The sequence below is a fragment of the Aulonocara stuartgranti genome (genome assembly GCF_965226115.1).
Source record: "Aulonocara stuartgranti genome assembly, chromosome: 3".
NCBI classification, from domain to species: Eukaryota; Metazoa; Chordata; class Actinopteri; order Cichliformes; family Cichlidae; genus Aulonocara; species Aulonocara stuartgranti.
Window position 1 is genome coordinate 65,107,526 of NC_138941.1, and position 12,911 is coordinate 65,120,436.

At 43.4% G+C, this 12,911-nt stretch overlaps 1 long non-coding RNA gene across 1 annotated transcript; it reads right to left on the minus strand.

The window, feature by feature from the left end:
• Positions 1–3,133: 3,133 nt before the first annotated feature.
• On the minus strand, positions 3,134–4,952 carry LOC309703899. The gene is made up of 4 exons (XR_014276072.1): positions 4,757–4,952; positions 4,502–4,592; positions 4,187–4,395; positions 3,134–4,099 (listed from the first exon to the last, which is right to left on the minus strand). It is a non-coding gene; the product is annotated as an uncharacterized lncRNA (long non-coding RNA).
• Positions 4,953–12,911: the final 7,959 nt, after the last annotated feature.

Sequence of the window (12,911 nt, forward strand, 5' to 3'; positions counted from 1 at the left end):
CCCAGACTCTGCTTCCTCCTCGGAAGACGTGTCAGTGGGATTAAGGAGGTCCTCGAAGTATTCCTTCCACCGCCTGACAATTTTCTCAGTCGACGTCAGCAGCGCTCCGCCAGCACTATACACAGTGCAGGCAGAGCACCGCTTTCCCCTCCTGAGACACCTGACGGTTTGCCAGAATCTCTTCGAGGCAGTCCGAAAGTCTTTTTCCATGGCCTCTCAGAACTCCTCCCACACCCGAGTTTTTGCTAGACGTTCCCAGCACACCCTCACTACGCGTTTAGGTGTTCCAGGTCTGTCCAGCGTCCTCCCCCGCCACCTGATCCAACTCACCACCAGGTGGTGATCAGTTGACAGCTCAGCCCCTCTCTTTACCCGAGTGTCCAGAACATATGGTCGCAGGTCTGGTGATACGATTACAAAATCGATCATCGACCTACGGCCTAGAGCGTCCTGGTGCCACGTGCACTTATGGACACTCTTATGTTCGAACAGGGTGTTCGTTATGGCCAAACTGTGGTTAGCACAGAAGTCCAATAACAAAGCACCGCTCGGGTTCAGATCAGGGAGGCCTTTCCTCCCAATCACGCCCCTCCAGGTCTCGCTGTCGTTACCCACTTGAGCATTGAAGTCTCCCAGCAGGACAACAACAGAAAATAATGAATACATAAATAAATAAATAAAATATAGTTTTGAGGAAGTTCATTACAACTGATTCATGTCATTATATCTCAGCTACACTTCCTCTGATCCTCATCACGACTCTCTGTCCACACAAACAAAGAAATGAGTTGGCGTTGACACTTCTGTTTGATGCACTTCTGTAGCTCATCAATGATTCATGTTGTGAAATTGCAGCAAAATCTAGAAAAGTGGAATTTCGGAGATTATTAACAGGTTTATCTACTTAATGTCAGCAGGTCATTTCTTCTTTCATTTCTGTTCTGCAACGTCTTTCTGTTCATGCCTGTAAAAACTACAAACTCTGTTAGATACATGCTTTGGTTAAGTCGATGTCAAAGGTCTGACCAAGTCTAACAAACGGCTGCTATTATATGAGTACGGAGAGATTCAGAACTTTATTTTTATTGGTCACTAGGACCTGAACAATTCTTTAATCTGCACCTCTTTCATGAGCCTCATTGTACTCGTACTAATTTAGACAGACAAGCTGCAAAGATCCTAACTTTTCATCTTACATGTAAATAATGTATAATGTCTTCACTTTTTTCCCACCCATTATCGTCTAAAATGAATGGTCCGGAAAGAAGAAAATATCCAGTTAGCGTGAAAATGCTAGACCACAGAGGAGAATTGCCAGAATGCAAAAGGGACTCAAATAACCAGAAGACCACAAGAGTTTTACTCCTGTAAGCTAAGAACAGAAGATGGGAAACACATGTCCTGGTCTAATGAGTCTCTGATGATGATTTCTGCTGTGACCTTCATTGAACGTGAGTTCAAGACACTGTACTCAAGTTCACTGTACTCAAATTTCCTCCACACTCTCCAGGTCTTAATGTGTATGTGTGCTTCACCCTTTCAATGTTAGAACCTGAGTAAGTGCAATAATTACACTGCATTACAAATTAATATGCAAATTGTATTTAAGTGTCATAAAGATTAAATATGTTGTTTTTCAATTAAAGTCATGGATGGCATTGAGTGTCAGGGCTCTTTAGATCACTAAAATCAATCTCGGACACCTGTGATAATTGGTTCACTATGGTTAGATATTTGAAGCTGCTGTGCCTCTGGAGCCCTGCGAACATCAAGGTGTAGGATCCTCCAGAGACTTGCAGTTATGCATAAAACTTCTATTCGGCCACCTCTAACCAATGCTCACAAGCAGAATGGCTGCAGTGGGCCCAGAACTACATGAAGACTAATTTTCAAACAGTCTTGTTAACTGATGAGTGCCGTGCAACCCTGGATTATCCAGGTAGATGAAGTGGTGGATGGTTGGTGGACGGCCACCATGTCCCAATAAGGCTGTGACATCAGCAAGGAGGTGGTGGAGTCATGTTTTAGTCTGGAATCATGGGAACCATACTTTCTGCAACAAAATCACAATGCACCATCTCATGTTGCAAGGAATACCTCTGCATCACTGGCAGCTATTGTTATTAAAGGAGAGAAACTCATGGTATGACCCCCATCCTCCTCTTACTTCAATCCTATTAAGAACCTTTGGAGCAACCTCAAGCAAAAGATCTATGTGGGAGGCAGTTCACATCCAAACAGCAGCTCTGGGAGGCTATTCTGACATCCTGCAAACACATTTAAGCAGAAACTGTCCAAAAACATCCAAGTTCCATTGATGCAAGAATGAAATGTTTCTTTGTTGTGAGTAAAAATTTGGAACAGTGGATTTTAAGTTTTTTATTTTTATTTTTTTAAACATACTGTTTTCATTGGGAGGTTTGTTCAGTAATATTTGAATTATACTCTAATACTCAATGACTCGACAGTTATGCTGACTGTAATTTGCAACAAATATTTAGGGAAATCAGAGAAAAATACAATTTGCATAATAATTTGGAACGCGGTGTAGATCTAGGGACAAACTGTCATGGCTAGATGACTGAGTCATGTGGGTGTCATGACTGTTCCCATCTGCAGTAGTCGGCATCAACAATGGTCCAAGGAAGGAACAGTGGTGAAACAGCGACTAATGCACGCAGTGAGTTAAAGTTGGTCTGTGTGGTTCTATCAAACAGAAAAGTGATTGTGTGTCAAACTGCCAAAAAGATGCTGGTGATGCTGGTTCTGAAAGAAAGGTGTCAGAATACATGGTGCATTGCAGTTTGTGTGAGGAGGATAACAAATTTGAGATGTTGACTTGGCCTTTAAATTCCTCAGATCTCAGCACACCTTCAGAAGTCCAGTGGAGTCTATACCTCAGTGGGTCAGGGCTGTTTGTCAGTAATAACACCAGTGCACCAATTAGATCTGCAGAGGGCTGAAGTAATTATAAGCCAAGGAGTTGAGATGTTGGAACACTGCACATAGTGTATTATGTGTATGTGGGCTCCACCCTGTGAAACACTAGAGTGCACAATAAACCTGAGCACAATAAACAACCATTTTGGATCTGACCTTTATATACAGTACAACCAGAAAAATCACAAGGACATTTGTTTTGTTTTTTTAATTACAAATTAAAAGATATTGGACAAAAACTTAAACAAATAAACAGTAAAGACTGTAAGTACAAGTTGTATGGGTGCATGTATGCTTATTGTATGTTTGCTGATTATGCTGTTTTATAACCACGTTCCTTTAAATGTTAAAAAACCACTGCAACAGTAACAGAAAAATTAAACACAACTCCTTAATGTTAATGTCAAATAACAACTTAACAATGCAAAATACATATAGGGTATACACTGTCTTTTGAATGGGTTTTTTCCTGTGCAGCCAGTTGTATCTAGTTTCAGGCAGTAACACGTTAGTGCTCCAGTTCTGCCCTCGTGCAGATTGTAACACGACTACTGTTGGAAATGTTTCAACAACCTGACTTACAGTGAGCTCAAACTGCACCCGTCTCACAGTCTGCGAGTTGAAGTAAAACATGGTTACACACAATTTCTGTGCCATTAGGAAATTCTGCAGAAGTAAATCAACACTGCCTAAAATAGATTATTATGAAGGTGTAATTTTACATTACATATTTTGAAATATTAGGTAATTGTTATTTTGTTTCATTATGTATTAGTTTTAATTAAAACTTACCCTCCAAAAATAAAGATATAATTTTTTAGACATTGATTACAGAGGTACAAAGCTCCAAAATATTGCATCTACATAGTTTTTAGTGCAAACCACTTTTACTTAACCCCCCCCCCCCCCCCCCCCAAAAAAAAAAACACAACAACATCAACAACAACAAAATAAAGCAACAAAGAACAATAGCAGATACACACGTGCACCACTTGATTGTTATTTTTTTACATTGTTACCCCAGTAACAAGCCAAGCGTTCAGACCGTGACCTCTGAGTCAGCTACAGAGCCACGTCCCCTAAATGCTGCCCATCCTCTTCTGTTCCCATTTGGAAGACACAGGTAGTTTGTTATTATTACCTGTTATTACTCCCAAGCCTGGATAATAGGAGGAAGCATACAACACTTTCAAAGCTGCTGAGGACATGACTGAAGGTCAAGACTCACAATATGCAGTTGCCTTACATGTCTTTTCGGCATTGTACTGCGGACAAGGTGAACTTCCATCTTCCTTTCTCGTCCAGTCTTGTCCCGAGCAGACACAGAAAATGTCCGTCCTCCTTCTCCCACTGAGACAGACGTTAAAGCTACGACTGCTCCGTTACTTTTTATTGTGAAACTCGGGTCCTTCACAGTTAACTGCACTGATTTTGCATCACAGCCGACGGTTTCAACTGAAAAGCAAGAAAGTGAAAGATAAAAAGAGACATAAAACACAAAACATTCGGCTTACAACACGTTTTCACACTGAAGGAATAAAAAAATTAAGCAGAGCGGCACCTTTTGCTACTTGGTATCCAGGTGGAATTGTTTCAGGTAAAATAACGTAGAGAGATCTCAGCAGAAAGCACGACTCCACACAGGACAGGATCTGGAGGTGAAAGTGAGTTTCAAACTGACTTGTCACGTTTAAATGTTTTAATGCTTCTGGGCATTAAAATGTTGGCTATGGCAATGAGGAATGACTGAAGTAACAGAAATGAAACACATATTAGTGATGCAGGAGTGCCATAAAACCCAACTAGAAGGAGTTACCTGGGTTAGGCAGATGGTGAATATTAAAAATTTCCACATCTTTAGATGAAAAAAATAAGACGGATTTTGTCCTGCATCCAAGTGTGGAGAGTTCAGTTAGTGTTTAACAGACTAATAGATGACAAATGTGTCTCGTCTACTCCAGAGCTTTGTCTCCTGTTTGTTCCTTCACTCCTCTATTAATGCAAAAAGGCAGGTTTTTCTCAGATGGCTCTAACTGTCGCTATTGGGTGAGTCAGCAGACACACCTTTGATGACACACCCAAGTGTGAAGTGAAGTCCCTTTAGGGCAGGGTAGGGAACGTTAATCCTTGAGAGCCGGTGTCCTGCAGGTTTTAGATCTCACCCTGGGTCACCACACCTGAATCAAACGATTAGTTTATTACCAGGCCTCTGGAGAACTTCAAGACATGTTTAGGAGCTAATTTAGCCATTTAAATCAGCTGTGTTTGATCAAGGACACATCTAAAACCTGCAGGACACCGGCTCTCGAGGCCTGGAGTTCCCTACCCCTGCTTTAGGCTGTGCTCTCTGTTGTCTGCTGAGCCCAACGCCCTCAAAGTTGTGTATATTTACATTTTTTTCCCCACCAGCAGGGGGAAACTGTTTTTTACTGCAAGACATTAAACCGCTACCAAATGCTTTACTATTTCCCCTTAAACAGTTTTAGCAGGACTATAAGAGCTACAAATACACATTATTAAAGCATGTAGCTTTTTTTGTACAAATCCATGCATATGAAGTGAAAATGACACTATGGCATTCTTTTTTTTTTCTTTTTTTTTTTCTGCCTGTCCCATTTGGTTCTTTAGCCATCAGAATTGTTGTCTGAAGACCAACAAGGATACCCAATGGATTTACTTTGCCAAATGGATCATCGTGGCATTGCCGTATTGGTCCATTTGATCGATCTTTGTTTTTATTATTTATTATATTTTATTTTCAGATGTCACAGCCGGGACAGACATGAGTGAGGGACAGGAAAGGGAGAGAGAAAGAGGAAGGAAAAGAAAAACAGAAGGGGAGAGGGACAGTGAGAAAGGGGGGGAGAAAATAAAAATCTCCTGGATCACCTGTTGAGAGAAGAATAGAAAACAAGCAAAAAAAACAAAAAACAAAGCAACATACTAAACACAACACCATCGCATTAATCTAGCTAAGTGTAAACAGCAGTAAATACTAAATATTCAATGTTGTTGTGCAGCACGCAGGACAGACAGCGCACAATGTGCTTCAAAGTAGCAGCCAAGAAAGGTGTAATTTAAGTCTACGTGCAGTGAACACCCGTGTGCACACCTGTGTGGATCAGCGTGCTTGTATTCAAATGGTTTCCACATGTAATGGTCTGCAAGAGGATGTAGCGAGCCATAGCCCCGTCCCCCAGGGCATGAAGCAGGCCATGGAGGAGATCCAGGCCCCAGACATCCAGAGGCCTCAGAGTGCGAGAGCCCAAGGAGGACCACCGGAGGGGCATCCGTGCCACCTTCATGGGAAGGGCTGAGGATCCCCAGACGAGGCGTCACCCAGTAGCCACCGAGCAGAAGCTAGAGGGGGCTGCACCGGCGTGCCCGCCGGCTCTGCCGGCAGCCAGCTGTGCCAGAGTGAACCGAGCCGCAGGCCCAGGGGCCAGAGGCCCGAGGGCCCCCCGCACCCTGGAGGAGGCCTGACCGAGCAACAGGCGCCAGGCCCTGACACTATGGCATTCTGCAGGTAAATGCATTAGATGAAATACTGGTGTGTCTGTTTCTTTTGTCAAGACTAGAACTGGAGCTGAACGCTCTAGTGGGAGAGGCTGTGCTTGTCACAGCTAAATGCTCACTATCCCTATAAACTGGTCATAAATGTGAATGTGATGTTATTCCCTCAATAAAAATGTGAAAGTTAACTGTTGTCATACTCAGGCTTCAGAGTGTTTGCATAATTCAAAGTCTAAACAAGCCGTTATTTCAGGTTATTTAGCTGGTCTCACTATTTCTGATTACTTTTCCCTCCACAGTATCCCAGTAATATTAATCATAACAGATGTTTTTAGATTCTATTGTTGCATTTGCTGAGTTGTGCACTGCTAAAAAATCCTAGAGGTTATCTTTCTCTGGAAGACCCATAAGCCATTTTAAGCTCTAAGTTAAATTCATAAAATGTACAACATGACTACAAACTTCAATTCTCTGTTAGTTTGAACCAGGAGCGATTCTAGGATCAGAGCTTTGGGGGTGCTGTTGTTAAAGAGGGTCAAAAATGTTTCAACCCAGTTTGTTTTGCAGATTCTGTATAGCAGCTTTAATATAGGGAGAACACAACTTCCAGATTGTGTGAGTAAAATCAGGTTTTCCTCTTTGTCAGTTTAACAGTTTCTGTTGTGCCTGTCACTGTTCACTGTCTGTTTTCTTACCTGGTTCTTCCTGACCTTGTACTTTCTCCTCACATTCCGCTCTTTCCTCTCTCCCTCTTTGGACTGTCAATCATACACAAATAGATGGTATTCAATTAGATGAAAAATTACATTAATATGAAAAAATACCATTAAGATCAGTGATAAAAAGTCCTCTCTCAGTGTACTTTCAACCAAAAGGCAAATAACCGAACTATATGCACATCTAATAAAAGATATAAATATTGAAACAGTGATCCAACATTATTTTGATTGACGGATCATTTGTTCTTACACTTTTACCTGAATGTGGCTCCCTTTTTTGAAAAATAAAAAAAAACTTCCTTATATCCATTATGAACCTGGCTGTCTCTCTGTACACACACACACACACACACACACACACACACACACACACAACAGGATTTATAAGGTTAATGGGCATCCAGTCAGTTAGCTAGTTAGTACCTTGGCTTTAATATCGGCACATATGACAAAATAAGCAGCTTCTCTCAAGTCAAGTCAAGTTTATTTATAAAGCACATTTAAAAAACAACCGAGGCTACCAAAGTGCTGTACAATAAAATACAAATATAAAATACAATAAAACACAAATACATAAAAACACTGATAAAACAATAGATTAAAACAATAAGTTAAACCTTGCTAAAGGCCAATGAGAAGAGGTGAGTTTTAAGAGCAGTTTTAAAAGTTGCTAGGCTTGTGGAGAATCTGATGTGAGGAGGTAAACTGTTCCACAGTCTGGGTGCAGCCACACCAAAAGCCCTCTCTCCCCTAGTCTTTAGTCTGTTCCTGGTCTTTGAGGTCAGCATCAGGTCTGCTGACCTCAAAGACTCATCCCTCTCATCCCATTTCAAACAGGACAGTGGTAACAACAGCACGCTACGGACAATTTTAAGTTTTTTGATTTTAAATAGGCTCTAAAAATTTTAATGGGAGCAACAGGACAGTCGAATGACGCTGATTTTACTGCAGAGTAGGGTATCCAACATCGCTCTGGCAAAAGGGCACTAGGGCCGGAGTAGGGGCGAGACGAGCTGGGAGGGGCATATCTATACTTTAGTTGTTAAAATATTACATCTCAACCAAGTACTGTATGGTTTTTATATTTTTAGTATTGTGTCACATAAATAGCAAATATTGTATAACAAAAAGTAAGAAATCTTTGGGGGATCTTTGATTCATTTTGAAATGGGATAAAAACGACCCTGGTTTGAACACATCTGTTACAATTTCACGTAAATGCTGGAGAGCTAAGAGAGGCTGTTGTGAAAATCAGTGTTTTAAATGAAGTTCAAAATAAGCTTCAAATGCCCGTATAAAGGGAGTATAAAAGCTATCTAAGCAGCCATTTCAGTGGTTATGGAAAATACATGTTCAAGTTCCTCACCTGCAAGGTTTTCTACCACTGCTGTGAAAGCACAGACTAGTTTGCATTAAGCAGGTTTTGTGTTTTAAATGCTTATTAATGTTGCACTAATACAAATTATAGGGATTATTCTATGAAATCTCCTGTTTTTATTTCATTTCATAACATTTCATCCCAAAGAATACTCTTGCTATCTACACTTTTAATAAATTATATTTACAGTAAATCTGATAACCTATGTTTTCTTTTTCTCCAAAATGAAATATGAATATGAATATAATGTAAAAAAAAATATACAGTGGGGCAAAAAAGTATTTAGTCAGCCACCGATTGTGCAAGTTCCCCCACCTAAAATGATGACAGAGGTCAGTAATTTGCACCAGAGGTACACTTCAACTGTGAGAGACAGAATGTGAAATAAAAAATCCATGAATTCACATGGTAGGATTTGTAAAGAATTTGCATGCATCTTAATTTAGACATAATTTGTCATATATCTTATTTGCTATGACAATGTTTTTCTATTTAATTACTTTAAATCTTTGCACCTCCAAAGTTAAGGTTCGAACACAGAACAGATTATTTCAGTATTGGATGTTATTACCTAAAAACCCAATGGCTGTTTCTGTTCAGTGATAACATTGATAAATGAAACAGCAGGACGACAATCACAGACCAGCTGGAAAAAGCCATTTAAGATTTCAAACAGGCTGCATTTCAGCTGGACGCTGGTATGAATCCTGACTCTGTTGTTGTTTATGTTTTCTGTATATCAAAAATCCAACGACAGCAACAAGAAGAACAGCAGAAAGACTCAGACCGACGATCAGTCTAACAGGTCCAGCCTCCTTCCCTCCAGCCTCCTTCCCTCCATCCTCTGTGTGTCCTCCTGTCTGACCTGCAGGTGAGAAACAGGTGTGAGGTGTCAGCTGTCAGGTAGGTGATGAGTGAAGAACAGAACAGAATCCATTTCCTCTTCAAACTGCTGTCAGACATTATCTACTGCACTCTGATCACATCACTCAGACCAGCTGCTTTCTACAAAGTCTCATCAACAACATCTTTAGAAACAAACATCAACAACCAGGAAGCAGCTTCACCTCTGATCACACACACACTCAACTCTACTCACTCACCTGGAGGATCAACAACACTCAGGTTGATGATGCTGATAGAGGTGTTCTTAATGATGGTGGCTGTGAACTCTTTGGACGACACGACACTCGTATGTTCCAGTGTCATTAATTGTCACATTGTTCATAATAAAAGACATGTCTCCATCCTTCATCTGTCTGTCCTGCAGATCCACGTGGTTCTTAAAAGATGGATGCTGGTCTTCAAGTAAAGACCCTTCATCACGGTACAAAAGAACAAAGAGGTTGAAGGCCAAATTACAAGTGTTCACTTCTACAGCAGCCGATTAAGGTGAGCAACATTTATTACTGTCGTACCTTTCAGTCATTTAAATAATTTAGAGTAAATGTAATTTAGAATTTTTATAAACCAAAGATCAGATCAAAAATCAGTCGGCAAATGAAAACAATCGGTAGTTACAGCCTGATGTGTAGTAAAACTGGGCCACCTCCTTCAAGTTCAGCAGTAACACAACACACGCCTGTAAAAATCTCATCAATAAAAGTTTGCTAGAGGAGTTAAACATTTATGTCTTTAAAATGTTTCAGCATTTTTAATCCAGGTCACTACAGTGACTTTGATTCATGTTTATGATGCAAAATTCCAGTTTCTTAGAGCAGCAGAGTTGCCATGCAATGACAAAATGGCAAATTATCACCATCAGTGTTAATTTAAGCCTGCTGTAACATTCATCAGATAACATGTACGTGTTTCCTAAATCATCAGCATGCAGGTCAACTCGGGTTGAGCTGCTCGGTGATATCAGATGGAAGATAGTTGCTTGTGATGTCACAGAAACACATTGATTATAACTTTCTTAAAACATTTGTTATAATATTTTGCGTTATTATCTGGAGATAATATCGACATCTATGCATTCACATGAACTGGAAATAGCAGATCAAAGATTGCAAAGTAAACAAACGTGAACAAGTAAACTACTGATGTAAAAAAAACAGTTAATCTGGAACACCAACAAAGACAGCTGAGATAAAAAAGTGGACATGCAGCCTGCACAACAGAGAAAGGATGCAGGACTAGATTAGAATAGACTAGAAAGGATGCACTCACTACAGATGAAGAGTTTTTGAAGTAACTCTGGAGTAAAGATTTAGAATTTGCCGACTGTAATATCACATATTCCCTGTATCATACGTAGTATAAATTGGGAGGCATAAGAAAACAGAAATCAGTTAAAAGCAATCTAAAATGAGCTTGTAACGGTGGACCCAAGAAATACCAGCCGGAGCGACTTTGACAATGCAGAACTTTTTATTAAACTCGGGGTTGTACGTGGACACATATACTCCCGCGCTCTCTTTCTCTGCTGTCACCTCCGTCTCCGTCTGTCACTGCCAACATATAAAGAGACACAATCACTGTCAGATCCCAGCACACCTGTTCACCCCGCCCCTGCGCCGCCCCGGGAGCTCACTGCGTCACCCCTCCTCTGCAGCTGGCCAAGGACCACACCCACGCCACACATCCCCACCGCCCGACTGAGGCCGGGGCCCATCCGGCCGAACCTACTCCCCCCCCCGCGAGCGAGAGAGGAAATCGGCCACGACCATCTGCGCGCCCGGCCTATGGATCACCTTGAACTTAAAGGGCTGCATGGCCAGATACCACCGAGTGATCCGGGCGTTGGCATCCTTCATGCGGTGGAGCCACTGCAGCGGGGCGTGGTCTGAGCAGAGGGTGAACGGGCGGCCCAGGAGGTAGTAGCGAAGGGAGTCGACCGCCCACCGGATTGCCAGGCACTCCTTCTCTACGGTGCTGTACCGTGACTCGCGGTCCGTGAGCTTCCGGCTGATGTAAACGACCGGCCGGTCAACTCCCCCCACCTGCTGGGACAAAACGGCCCCCAGCCCTCTGCTCGAGGCGTCAGTCTGCAGACAAAAAGGGAGGGAGAAGTTAGGTGTGAACAGCAGCGGCTCTCCACAGAGAGCCCGCTTCACCTGCACAAACGCCGCCTGGCACCGCTCCGTCCACTGGACCAGATCTGGGGCACCCTTGCGGGTGAGATCAGTCAGGGGGCTGGTCAGGTCCGCGAACCCTGGGACGAACCGCCGGTAATAGCCGGCCAGCCCCAGAAACCGTCTCACCTCTTTTTTCGTCTTGGGACGCGGGCAGGATGCAATCGCCGCCGTCTTCTCCACTTGAGGTCGCACCTGCCCGCTCCCCAAGTGGTACCCCAAATACTGTACCTCCCTCCGTCCAACCGCACACTTCTTCGGGTTGGCCGTGAGCCCCGCCTGCCTCAGGGACTCCAGCACCGCGGCCACACACCGCACATGCCCCGCCCACGTGTCACTGTAAATGATGACGTCGTCTAGGTAGGCGGCAGCATAGGCAGCGTGGGGCCGCAGCACCCGGTCCATGAGGCGCTGAAAAGTGGCAGGGGCGCCGAACAAGCCGAACGGAAGCGTCACGAATTGGTACAACCCATACGGAGTGGAGAAGGCCGTCTTTTCCCGGGACTCTGTAGACAAGGGAATCTGCCAGTAGCCCTTGGTTAAATCCAGAGTCGTAAAAAAGCGAGCGGTGCCCAACCGGTCCAGGAGCTCGTCGACCCGGGGCATGGGATAAGCATCAAAACGTGACACCTCATTCACTCTGCGATAATCGACACAGAACCGTATAGACCCATCCTTCTTTACTACAAGGACGATGGGGCTACACCAAGCACTGTGTGATTCTTCTATTACTCCCAGCCTCAGCATTTCCTTCAATTCCCGGAAAACAATTTGCCTTCTATGTTCCGGCAGCCTGTAGGGCCGTGAACGCACCGTCACGCCAGGCCGCGTCTCAAAATGGTGCTCTATGAGAGAAGTACGGCCGGGCAAGGGGGAGAACACGTCGGCAAAGCGCTGTTGCAATGCAGCAACATCCGCCCTCTGGGCCTGTGTGAGATGGTCACTGCAATGGAGGGAGGCGGGGATGCTAGACTTTGGCGCCTCCGGCCCCAACTCATCTCTCCCTCTTACCAAGCTCACTAGAGAAGCGGTCTCCGCCTCCCTCCAGGCTTTGAGGAGGTTGAGGTGGTAAATCTGCGTGGCCCCGCCCCTGTCCGACCGTACCACTTCATAATCAACGTCCCCCACTCGCTGTGTGACCACGAAGGGTCCTTGCCACTTGGCGAGTAATTTAGAGCTGGAAGAAGGAAGTAACACAAGCACCTTATCTCCCGGTGAAAATTGCCTGAGTCTAGCCCCTCTGTCATACAGGCGTCGCTGCCGCTGCTGGGCCTGGAGCAAATT